The sequence below is a fragment of the Rhinoderma darwinii genome, chromosome 3 (genome assembly GCF_050947455.1).
Source record: "Rhinoderma darwinii isolate aRhiDar2 chromosome 3, aRhiDar2.hap1, whole genome shotgun sequence".
NCBI classification, from domain to species: domain Eukaryota; kingdom Metazoa; phylum Chordata; class Amphibia; order Anura; family Rhinodermatidae; genus Rhinoderma; species Rhinoderma darwinii.
The window spans coordinates 234,629,438-234,642,509 of record NC_134689.1 but is presented as its reverse complement, the minus strand read 5'-3'; the positions used below and the strand labels follow the sequence as shown (position 1 = coordinate 234,642,509).

The following is a 13,072-nucleotide window of genomic DNA, read 5'->3' as shown; positions in this document are numbered from 1 at the left end:
AACCGGCAGCCCCTGGCTCTGCTGACTGCCCGGCACGGGTGTGGGCCGCTGGGCCGGTGATGGTAGGGGTGTCTCACATGCCCCACCTGTGGGCGCCATGTTAGGGGCCCTATGTCTGGTAACGGGCTGGTGGTGGCTCTGCAGAAGGGGGATCATCACTGTCTGGGCCGGTGGAGGTGGCCCTGTGCTTCCTGCCCCACACTGACCTCTGTCTGCCGGCTGCATCTCTCCTCCAGATCCGTCGGTGCAGGCGCCGGGCTGTAGCTGGCCGGAGTGAGAGGGTGGCGGGGTGTGTCTCTGCGGCGAGGCGGGAGGCTGATTGCGGCCTACTGGAGGGGACGAGGAGGATCGCTGCGGCGGGCCTTCCTGTGCCGACCGGAGGAAACGGCCGATGTTCGGGGTGCCCGAAGTGTCCGGGGGGTACCGATGGTGTTTCCCCTGGTCATGCTGGTGTTAAGCGGCTGGTAGGTGAGCCCTGGCGGGCGATATTCGGCGGGGTGAGTCCGGAGCTGCTGCTGCACGCGTCCTCACTCCGCCATGCCTAAGCCACACCCCCATCACACATTTTAACCCTTAAAGATACCAACGGAATTCCAACATCAGACCCAAAAAAAATTAACACTATTTTGCGTACATACTACCAAGCCCTTTACTCAGACTCGCCCATTGACTCCCAGAAAGGTAGGGAATTCTTGGGGAAGGTTAATCTGCCTGGACTCACTCAGGAGCAGAATGATTTCTTGAGCGCAAAGGTCACATTGGAGGAACTTACGAATACCATTCGGACCCTATCTAACGGAAAGGCCCCGGGGCCGGATGGGTTTACGGGAGAATTTTTGAAGTCCCTAAGAGAGGAAGTTAGCCCCATCTTGGTGGATTATTATAATGTTTTACTGAAGACAGGTACTTTTCCAGCTGAGGCCAAAACAGCACATATAAAGGTGTTGCCCAAGAAAGGAAAGGATCCTCTTGACCCGGGTCCTATCGCCCTATATCATTGATAGACCAAGACCAGAAGCTACTCTCTAAAATTTTAGCAAATCGCTTGGCTCTGTATTTGCCTACATTGGTGGGAAAATCCCAAGTGGGCTTTGTTAAGGGTAGGGCAGCAGTGACTAATCTGCGTAAGGTGTTGACAGTGCTAGAAACAGTCAGGCATGATCCCCAGCCAGGTACCCGACCGGCACTCTTGGCGTTAGACGCAGAGAAAGCTTTTGATAACATCCAGTGGGAATGGCTGGGGATGGTGCTGGATAAAATGAATGTCCAGGGCGCCTTTAGGATCTTTTTGAACAGTGTCTACGCTAATCTCCAAGCTCGCATTTATTCCTCAGGATTTCTGTTGGCTCCCTTTCAATTGTACAAAGGGACCCGTCAGGGCCGTCCCCTGTCGCCACTATTATTTAATTTAGCTCTGGAACCTATGGCTAGATTTCTGGAGGAGTCCGCAGTGTTCAGAGGTATTCAGGTGGGGTCTTTGGCAGTTAAGTTAGCCTTGTTTGCTGACGATATTATACTTTTTATGTCTAATCCCCAAGAGCACTTATTGACGGTTTTTCATATTTTGCATGACTTTGGGCAATGCTCGGGATACAAAGTAAATGTAGCTAAAAGTGAACTGCTGGAGTTGGGTAAACCGTTGCCTAGGACCTTTTTGCAATCCTTGGGATGTGGGATTTCTCCGGTTAAACAGTGTATTACTTATCTAGGCATTAAGATAGGGAAGGGGCCTGAAACCCTGTATGGCCTGAACTATCCACCGCTATTTAAAAAAATACAGGCGGAACTCACAAGATGGCGTCAGTTGCCGTTATTCCTTCTGGGGAGGTGCCACTTGATTAAGATGGTTAGTTTCCCTAGACTTTTATATCCCTTTCAAACGCTCCCGCTCTTGCTGAAGCATGTGGATGTCTCAAAATTGAATGCTTCATTTACAAAATTCATATTGGCAGGGAAGAGGCCTCGCATTGCACTCACTAAGCTTATGCTTGGTAAGCATGAGGGGGGGGGGCTGAAGTTCCCAAATGTCAGGGGTTATAACGTGATATGTCTATTTCGCCATGTAGTAGACTGGCTCCATGAAACGAGTCATTATTCCAACTTAGACCTGGAAGGGGCGTATACCTCGCCCTGGAACTTGAAAGCCCTATTACACTGTAGAGTTGCTTCTCTTCCGTGCCGTCTCAAAACCTCCATTGTTCTGAGGGATACAGTCCTAGCCTGGAAAGCGGTTCGTAAATTCTTTGACCTGCCTCACTTACTCTCTAAACATATGCCTTTGTGGGGACATCCAGAATTTTTACCGGGAGTAGACAGTGGGGATAGATTTACCTCTTGGGGGGATGCAGGCCTTAGCTGCGCAGGTGACCTTATGCATACAGAGGAAAGGAGATGGTTAACCGGGTCGGAAATCAAAGCTAAACTTCGGCCCTCAGATGGTAATGTTGCGTTCATTTTGTACATCTCGACTGAGGGATTTGACTAAGGAAGCCACCACACATACTCTAGATGAGGTCATAGGTCCAACGTCTCTTCGGGCGACTATTTCAAGGTTGTATAGCGCACTTGGGGAGTGCTTTGTTCGCCCGCGTCATCGAACTGTGTTCAAAGTTTGGGAACGATGGACTCAAGATCCGGCTATAGGGGAGACCATATTGGAAGACGGTACGGAAGGTTATCGTGAGCGAGAGCTGGAGGGAAACCTATTTTAAGTTAATGCATTCGGCTATATATGGCTTCAATATTTTACCTTCACAGTTCTTCCCTGATCGCATCACTGGTTGCCCCAAATGTAGCACCCCCCTGACGAATTTGTGGCATGGAGTATGGGGTTGTGCTGATGTTAAACGATACTGGGGGATGGTACAAAACTATATTTTGGATCATTAGAAGGCGAAACATCCAATGACGCCTCAGGCACTGCTGTTCCATCAGGCGCGGCCGCCAGAGGGGGCTCGAGGGACGAGATCTCCTCCCCCCTTGATACACACAATTTTACTGGTGGCTTTGAGATGTCTTCTATGTAAATGGCTGGAAATCGATACACCAGGTCTTGACATGATCGTGTTACGTTTGAAACGGTTATTAGCTCTTGAGCGGGTGGAGGTGGAAAGACGGAAGGAAACCGGAGCTAAGAAGTTATTTGCTAAATGGCGAATATTTATTGAAACGCAGTGCACAGAAATTATTACGCCTTTTAGGCACACAGCTTGGTATCATACGCAGCTTCTAGCAGGTACTTTAGGAGGTTTGGAACTTTAGTCTTGACAGGGGATGGTAGGGGGGGAGATCTCGGGCTCTCGCTGGCACCGGTTTCTTACTATTATAATCTAGGCGCTGTTACTTTTTGCTGATCTAAGTCGTGCTCAGGCAGGGGCGTAGCTAAATGCTCATGGGCCCCGATGCAAAAGTTCTTATTGGCCCCCCCCCCGCAAACTTCTCATGGCCGACGGTCCGCAGCTTTCAGCTGCATCGCTGGGTCTCCTAAGTTACCCAACAATGCAGCACTAGCAGCCGGGGCGTCACTAAGGACTTAAAATGTCAGGGGAAATAGCCCCAATACATATGTGTCCGCCCCCAAAAAATGTGTGTGTGTGTGTGTATAGGAGACAGCATAGCATATCTATAGCACTACGCCCCTATAAACTATGGATAGGATTAGATACATTGGCTCAGCAGACAGTATCACACATGATGGGATTAGATACAGTGGCTCAGCAGACAGTATCACACATGATAGGATTAGATACAGTGGCTCAGCAGACAGTATCACACATGATAGTATTAGATACAGTGGCTGAGCAGACAGTATCACACATAATAGGATTTGATACAATGACTCAGCAGACAGTATCACACATGATAGGATTAGAGATAGGGCCCAGCAGACAGTATCACACATGATAGGATTAGATACAGTGGCTCAGCAGACAGTATCACACATGATAGGATTAGATGCAGTGGCTCAGCAGACAGTATCACACATGATAGGATTAGATACAGTGGCTCAGCAGACAGTATCACACATGATAGGATTAGATACAGTGGCTCAGCAGACAGTATCACACATGATAGGATTAGATACAGTGGCTCAGCAGAGAGTATGACATATGATTGGATTAGATACAGGACTCAGCTCGCTGACATTGCGGCTCCAGCGCTGGACCAGGCAAGGTAAGAATAATAATTTTGCTTCTTTATGTGTTACTGATTATTTTTGTGTGTTTGTGTTTTTTTACAGGTTCGGTTGTTGGACTTCGGATACGAGGACTTCAATGACAGCACTTTTTATTCTCAATAAAATGGTTAATGAGGGTTGTGTTTTTTTATTTCAATAAAATATTTTTTCTATGTGCTTGTATCTTTTTAAACTTTATTATCACCGCCTTAGTAATGGCCGCTGGCTGATTGACAACCTCCATTACTAAGGCGGGGCTTAATGTTAGTCGGTGCAAAGGCCAACACTAACCCCCATTATTACCCCGGTACCCACCGCCACCAGGGGTACTGGGAAGAGCCGGGTACGAACCAGTACCCGACTATCTGTAGTGACGGTCAGACACCGGGGCAGCCACAGGCTGGTAGTATTAGGCTGGGGAAGGCCAAAAACAGTGCCCCTTCCCATCCTGGTAATGCTGCCTGCTGTGTTGTATCTGGCTGGTTATGAAAATTGGGGGGGGACCCGACATCATTCTTTCCAATTATTTTTTATTTTATTTTTTTTAAATGACGTGTAGTGCCCCCCATTTTTCATAACCAGCCAGATACAATAAAGCAGCAGCAGCCTAGCATCACCAGGGTGGGAAGGGCCACTGTTTTTGGCCTTTCCCCTCCTGATAATACCAGCCTGCGGCCGTCCCATTGCCCGACCATCACTACAGATGGTCAAGTACTGGATGGTACCCAGCTTTTCCCAGCACCCCTGGTGGCGGTGGGTACCGGGGTAATAAAGGGGGTTAGTGTTAGCCTCTGCACCGGCTAACACTAAGCCCAGGCCTTAGCAATGGATACTGTCAATCAGCCGGCGGTCATTACTAAGGCGGTAGTAATATAGTTTAAAAAAACAACACAATGACATAGAAAAAATATTTTATTGAAATAAAAAAAAACCACACAACCCTCATTAACCATTTTATTGATAATAAAAAAAAAAGCCGTCATCGAAGTAGTCCTGGAATCCGACGTAGTCCAACGACCGAACATGTAAGAAAACACACAAAAAAAACGATTAGTAACACATGTGTTAGGCTTAGATACAGGGCCCATGTGTGATACTGTCTGTGGGACCCTGTATCTAAGCCTACCACAAAGTAGGCTTAGATACAGGGTCCAGCAGACAGTAATCTTATACAGTATAAGATTACTGTGTGCTGGGGCCCTGTATCTAAACCTACAGTGTTGTAGGCTTATATACAGGGCCCATCAGACAGGCTCACACATGGGCCATGTATCTAAGCCTACCATGTGATTGGCTTAGATACAGGGCCCTGCAGACAGGATCACACAATCTGTGATCCTGTCTAATGGGCCCCCTAAGACTGCTACATCGTAGGCTTAAAGGGGTTGTCCAGTCCCTAATCATTGATGGCCTATCCTCAGGATAGGCCATCAATAGCTGATGTGTCGGGGTCCGTCTCCCGGGACCCGCCAATCAGCTGTTTTGAAGGCCGCAGCACTCGTACGAGAGCTGCTTCCCCTTCATTTCACTACTCGCTCACACTGTGAATCGCCGACACGATTCACAGTGTGACCGGAATGAAGGGGAAGCAGCTCTCGTACGAGTGCTGCGGCCCCTTCAAAACAGCTGATTGGCGGGTCCCGGGAGTAGGACCCCGCCAGTCAAGGCTACTAATCTTACCTTCCTCTTCAGCCACGGCGGACGTTCTGTCCTCCCGATGTTGTGCGCGGCGCATAGCGCTGTGACCTCATGCGCTGCGCACAGCGCTTGACGTCAGGACCTCCGCTGCGATCCGGAACCAGGAAGGTAAGTACAGTCTGTTACTATAGTAACAGGGGCCCGCGGCCCGAGTTACTATAGTAATTTTTTATTGATGTGGTGCGGGGGGGGGGGGGGGGGGGGTTGGGCAATTGCGACCGCTGCGACCCCTATAGCTACGCCAGTGTGCTCAGGGATAGGGGAGGTCTTGTTCTTTTATTTGTTATGTGGATCGAACCATATGCCATGATTGTATGTTATTTTATATTGTTTGCAGTTGCGCGTTGTTCACTTATAACGCAACCTTTATGTAATATGAAAATGTGAAAACTGTCAATAAAAATTATGTTTTAAAAAAAAAAAAAAAGACGCCCGCGTCAAAGAAGTGCCTGTCACTTCTTGAGACGTAATTGGAGCCGTTTTCCATTGACTACATAGAAAAACAGCTCCAATTACGTCCGTAGTGGACGCAGCGAAAAACGCCTGCACATGCCATTACGTCTGAAATTCAGGAGCTGTTTTCTCCTGATTCAAAGGAGTACAAAGATGGCGAACCTGGGGGCTTTTATTAGGCCCCCAGGCTGCAATAACAACCACTGTAAACGGCCGATCGTGCCGCGGGGTGGCGCGATGGCGTGTTTTTGAGGGGGCACCCCTTGATTTTAACAATTTAACTGCCGCGGTCACGATTGACCGCAGCATTTAAGGTGTTGCAGTGAGGCTTTGACTGTGTAACACAGCCATCACCCGCTGTGTATGAGGCGAGTTCAGCCCGTGAGCTCGCTCCATACTTTCCCTTAACGGCTGCCGCACACCAGTACGTGACATGTCGTTAAGGCCAGGATCACCCACGCAGTTTTAATGCAGTTTTTGACCCGCCACCCATCAGCTACTCCGGGCACCGGATGTTATGCTGTATTCAGTGCATGAAGTAGATGGCTTTGTACACTGCATAGCGGCCGTGCAGAAGTACTTCTACTTTGCTCCTATTCGCCACCTGCTTCCGGCACATACATCCACAGCAGCTGATCGGACCCGCACCGATCATATACTGATGACCTATCTGGTGAATAGGTCATCAGTTGTCATAACATGGAAAATCGGGCCAGAAAAGGATCAAAATAGCCCGGTCCTTAACCAGTTCAGGACCGGGCTATTTTGAGCCTTCAGGACCAGACACCGTTTAGCCCTTTTTAGCATGCGTTAGTTAAACGACTATAACTTTTTTATTTGTTGGGCTAGCAATGTGATTATTGCATTGTTTTTTTACGTAGACAATGCAGGTTTCTTTTTTTATCATTTTTATACACATCCTTTTTGCTATTTTAGAATTTTTAGGCAATACCTGGTGGAAGTGGGTGAAAAATCATTTCTATATAACCTATAATTGTCTTCTCAGTCGGCTCTGTACCTTTAGTATTCAGTTTTTTAGTGTTCCCACACCGTATGCTAATGAGCAGAAAAGAGTCAGATCTTCATTTGAAAAGAGTTATATCTTCATTCCTCAAGCCTTTCCGAGTTTACCCTGCCTCCTTACTTTTGATTGACAGCCCCTCGCCCTTCCCCCAGCACACTTGTGTATTGATGTCCTCTTCTGGGGTGTGCGCACAAAGGGACACCGAATTATTACGATAAAAGGCGCAAAATGTTTGCAGACCGTTATTAACAGTCAGAAGGAGTTTAGGAGAGGGGATAACGGTGATGAACTTTTGATAGCAGCGGCCAGTGAGGGATAAGTAAACTTCAATAGGTGAAATGCTGGTGACAGGTTCCCTTTAAAGTTTGAAAATAATAGTAAAAAAATAAGCTTTTTTACATTTGAGCTATTTTTTTCTGGTAATAACATAGTTTTACCCAAAAATAGACATTTTATTTGTGATCGTCATTGTCTACTGTAAATTTTAATATATTACATGTCTATTTTAGGGTAATTGGCTCAGGGCTAGCATTACGACAATGATTGGTGGGGGGACGTTTATTTTGGGGTGGGTATTTTCTGTGTATTATTATTAATTTATTTAGCATTTTATTTTTCTTTTATTTTTTTTCTACTATGGTCTGTCCGTCAAGGGTCAGAAAATACCTTTGAAGGACTTTATTTATTTATTTATTCTTTTACGCCATGTTTTTCCACTGTAACTGGGGCTGCACAGTTACAGGGGAAATCAGCCCTCTCATTGTGACTATTGTCACTAATAGGGCTGTGCTGGGTCTGGTAAGACCCAGCAGCAGCCTGCCACTAACGGCATCCCGGCGATCAATGCACAACCAGCGGTCGGGAACCGGTTAAAGGGTTATTCCCATCTACAAAAATCTAGCTATTAAGCTCACCCTTCTAAACGTAATAATTTTTCTAATTACCTGTCTGTAGCCCAGCGATGTCTTTTTCCTGCTATTCTTGATTAAAGTCGCTGTCAGTCCCTCTTTGTTTGTAGCTCGTTGTCTAGGGATCCGGCCACCACTATTTACCTTTAGCGGTGGCCGCGCATGCGCAATGATATCCTCTCCGTCCTTAGTAGAGGATGTCATTTATCTCAGGAACGCGCATATCGGCGCATGCACAGTAGATGCAGGGCAAGGCACCAGTCGTGACAAGAAGTCTGCGGTTCGCTGAAGGTACATGCACAACTGTATATATTATGCTGAAAGATTACATACAGTGGACAGTTTGAAAAACATCAGCTGTTCGGTGTATGTAATCAGAAAAAATGTCATGCTTAGATACAATTGCCCATGTGTGAAATATTATCAAGGCAAGTGTATCTAAGTGTAAAAGATTATATGCTTACATACACGACCTGTTTAGACAATGTGTGTGTGTGTGTTTGTGTATATGTGTGTGTACACCGTGTTCCAAATTATTAGGCCGGATTCACACGAGCGTGTGCTTTTTGCGCACGCAAAACATGCAACGTTTTGCATGCGCAAAAGGCACTTAGCAGCTCCGTGTGGCATCACCATATGATGCGCGGCTGCGTGCTTTTCGCGCAGCCGGCATCATTATGACACTCCGTTTGGATGTTTGTAAACAGAAAAGTACATGGTGCTTTTATGTTTTCATTCATCCTTTTCACTGCTGTTGCGCGAATCACGCTTGTCCCACGGAAGTGCATCCGCGTGGTGCGCGTGATTTTCACGCACCCATTGACTTCAATGGGTGCGTGATGCGCGAAATACGCAGAAAGAACGGACATGTCGTGACTTTTTCACAGCGGACTCACGCTGCGTAAAAATCACGCAACTGTCTGCACAGCCCCATAGACTAATATAGGTCCATGCGACGCGCGTGAAAATCACGCGCGTTGCACGGACGTATATCCCGTTCGTCTGAATAAGCCCTTATGCACATTGGATTTAAGTGTCATAAACATTTAATTATTAGTTTTTCAATTAAACTCATGGATGGTTTTGTGTCTTAGGCTGGGTTCACACGACCTATTTTCAGGCGTAAACGAGGCGTATTATGCCTCGTTTTACGCCTGAAAATAGGGCTACAATACGTCGGCAAACATCTGCCGATTCATTTGAATGGGTTTGCCGACGTATTGTGCAGACGACCTGTAATTTACGCGTCGTCGTTTGACAGCTGTGAAACGACGATGCGTAAATTGACTGCCTCGGCAAAGAAGTGCAGGACACTTCTTTGCCACGTAATTTGAGCTGTTCTTCATTGAACTCAATGAAGAGCAGCTCAAGATATACGAGCGTCACAGACGCCTCGTATATTACGAGGAGGAGCATTTACGGCTGAAACGAGGCAGCTGTTTTCTTCTGAAAACAGTCTGTCATTTCAGCCGTAAATGCCTGCTATCGTGTGAACATACCCTAAGGCTGGGTTCACACGACCTATTTTCAGACGTAAACGAGGCGTATTATGCCTCATTTTACGGCTGAAAATAGGGCTACAATACGTCGGCAAACATCTGCCCATTCATTTGAATGGGTTCGCCGACGTACTGTGCATACGACCTGTCATTTACGCGTCGTCGTTTGACAGCTGTCAAACGACGACGCGTAAATTGACTGCCTCGGCAAAGAAGTGCAGGACACTTCTTTGCTACGTAATTTGAGCCGTTCTTCATTGAAGTCAATGAAGCACGGCTCAAAATTTACGGCTGTCAGAGAAGCCTCGCAAAATGCGAGGAGGAGCTTTTACGGCTGAAACTAGGCAGCTGTTTTCTCCTGAAAACTGTCTGTCATTTCAGACGTAAATGCCTGCTACCGTGTGCACATACCCTTAGGGCTCTTTGGATCATTGTAATCACTCTCAGACACCTGTGATAATTGGTTTGCCAGGTGTGCCCAATCAAAGGAAAACTACTTAAGAAGGACGTTCCACATTATTAAGCAGGCCACAGGTTTCAAGCAATATGGGAAAGAAAAAGGATCTCTCTGCTGCCGAAAAGCGTGAAATAGTGCAATACCTTGGACAAAGTATGAAAACATTGGATATTTCAAGAAAACGTAAGCGTGATCATCTTACTGTGAAAAGATTTGTGGCTGATTCAGAGCACAGACGGGTTCATTCAGATAAAGGCATAATGAGGAAGGTTTCTGACAGACAAATTAATAGGATTAGGAGAGCAGCTGCTAAAATGCCATTGCAAAGCAGCAAACAGGTATTTGAAGCCGCTGGTGCCTCTGGAGTCCCGCGAACCTTAGGGCGGATTTACACGAGCGTGTGCAAAATGCACTTGACCGCTCCGTGTATCATGTTCATATGGATGCGCGGCTGCGTGCTTTTCACGCAGCTGCCATCTTTATGACACTCCGTTTGGATGTTTGTAAACCGAAAAGCACGTGGTGCTTTTCTGTTTACATTCATTTTTTTACTGCTGTTGCGCGAATAACGCGCGTCCCACGGAAGTGCTTCTGTGTGGTGCGCGTGATTTTCACGCACCCATTGACTTCAAAGGGTGCGTGATGCGCTAACTACGCCGAAATATAGAACATGTCGTGAGTTTTACGCAGCGGACTCACGCTGCGCAAAACTCACGGACAGTCTGCACTGCCCCATAGACTTGCATAGGTCCGTGCGACCCGCGTGTAAATCCGCCCTTAAGGTGTAGGATCCTCCAGAGGTTTGCAAGTGTGCATAAACCTATTATTCGGCCACCCCTAAACAATGCTCACAAGCAGAAACGGTTGCAGTGGGCTCAGAAATACATGAAGACTAATTTTCAAACCGTGCTGTTTACTGATGAGTGCCGCGCAACCCTGGATGATCCAGATGGATGGAGTAGTGGATGGTTGGTGAATGGCCACCATTGCCCAACAAGGCTGCGACGTCAGCAAGGAGGTGGCGGAGTCATGTTTTGGGCTGGAATCATGAGGAGAAAGCTGGGAGGCCCTTTTAGGGTCCCTGACGGTGTGAAATTGACCTCTGCAAAGTACGTAGAGTTTATGACTGACCACTTTCTTCTGTGGTACAAAAAGAAGGACCGTGCCTTCAGTAGCAAAATTATCTTCATGCATGACAATGCACCATCTCATGCGGCAAAGAATACCTCTATGTCATTGGCTGCTATGGGCATAAAAGGAGAGAAACTCATGGTGTGGCCCCCATGTTCCTCTGACCTCAACGCTATTGAGAACCTTTGGAGCATCCTCAAGCATAATATCTGAGGGTGGGAGGCAGTTCACATCAAAACAGAAGCTCTGGGAGGCTATTCTGACATCCTGCAAAGATATTCAAGCAGAAACTGTCCAAATACTCACAAATTCAATGGATGCAAGAATTGTGAAGGTGATATCAAAGAAGGGGTCCTATGTTAACATGTAACTTGGCCTGTTACGTTTTTTTTTGATTGAAAGAGCTTTTGATTTCTGTAAATATGACCTCCTGATGCTGCAAATTCAACAAATTACCATTTTAGTTCTCTTTACAACCTTTAAAATGTTTTGATCTGTGTTGTGCATAATAATTTGAAACCGTGCATTTTGAGTTTTTCACTTATAAAAAAAAACCTGTTATCATTAGGAGATTTGTTCAATAAAATTCACATTATACTCCAACGGTTGATGGCTTGAAGATTATACTGACTGTCATTTGCATCGACTATTTAGGAAAATCAGCGGAAAATAACATTTGCATAATAATTTGGAATGCGGTGTAGATAGTGCCCACATAGATAGGGCCAGTGCCCTCATAGATTGTGCCAATGTAGAAAGTGTCTACATAGATCGTGCCACCGTGCTCATTTTAGGTAGTGCCCACATAGATATAGTGTCACTGTGCCCACTGTAGAGTGGCCACATAAATAGTGCCACAGTGCTCACTGTAGATAGGGCTACTGTGTCCACATAGTGCCGTAGTGACCATGTAGATAGTTCCACACACATTACCCATGTAGATAGCACCACAGTGTCACCTTTAGATAGTTCCCTCATAGTACTACAGTGCCCATGTATCTAGTGCAAATACTGACGTCACTGTTCCTTGGGCACTATTGGTGTCCATCATGCTACTAATTTGTTGCTTCCATTATTTTCATTGTTTCACTTCTCCTATGACAGAGAAGAATGGAAATCGCAACGAAAGTGTGAACAGAGCCTCATTTCCTATATATTGCACCCTGTCCAGTGACTATCCAGCCTTTGTATGGGCCTAAATGTTTCATGAGCTCTCCATGCATTTGCATATTTATAGTTCATCCATGATGACATGAAATTCCAGTATAACGCAATACGTAAAACACATTTCAGCCATTTCTATACGCAATATACTTGTTACATAAGAAATGGAAAAGAAAAGCAAGTGTTGAACAATAATTTATGCTTTATATGACTGAGTTACCTTGAGATAACCCTGACCATCTGGAACTTCTCACTGTGTTGTAAATGCAGATCTCTGTTCTTATAAATACCCAGCACTAAGCGTGCAGACTTCTCACTTTCACCATGAAACTGCCACTGCTCCTCACTGCCCTAGTGGCAGCTGTGCTCTGTGAAAAGACGTTTATAGGGTAAGTTTATAATTGTGCTATTTAGTAGCGGCAAAGTAAATTGGCCCTTAGGGAGCTGCCACCTGGTAATATTTTTCAATAAAAAAGTTCCTGGACTGGATGTTTTTTGATAACTAATATCTAAGTATTGATTGACCATGTGGGCGAACTTGAGCAATTGGAATTTTTGGGT

General features: G+C 46.1%; 1 protein-coding gene across 1 annotated transcript in view; it reads left to right on the top strand.

Annotated features, from left to right (window-relative positions):
* LOC142749464 (carboxypeptidase A2-like) overlaps positions 1–13,072 on the top strand; it is a 59,298-nt gene that overhangs the window by 23,427 nt on the left and 22,799 nt on the right. The window lies entirely within an intron of this gene.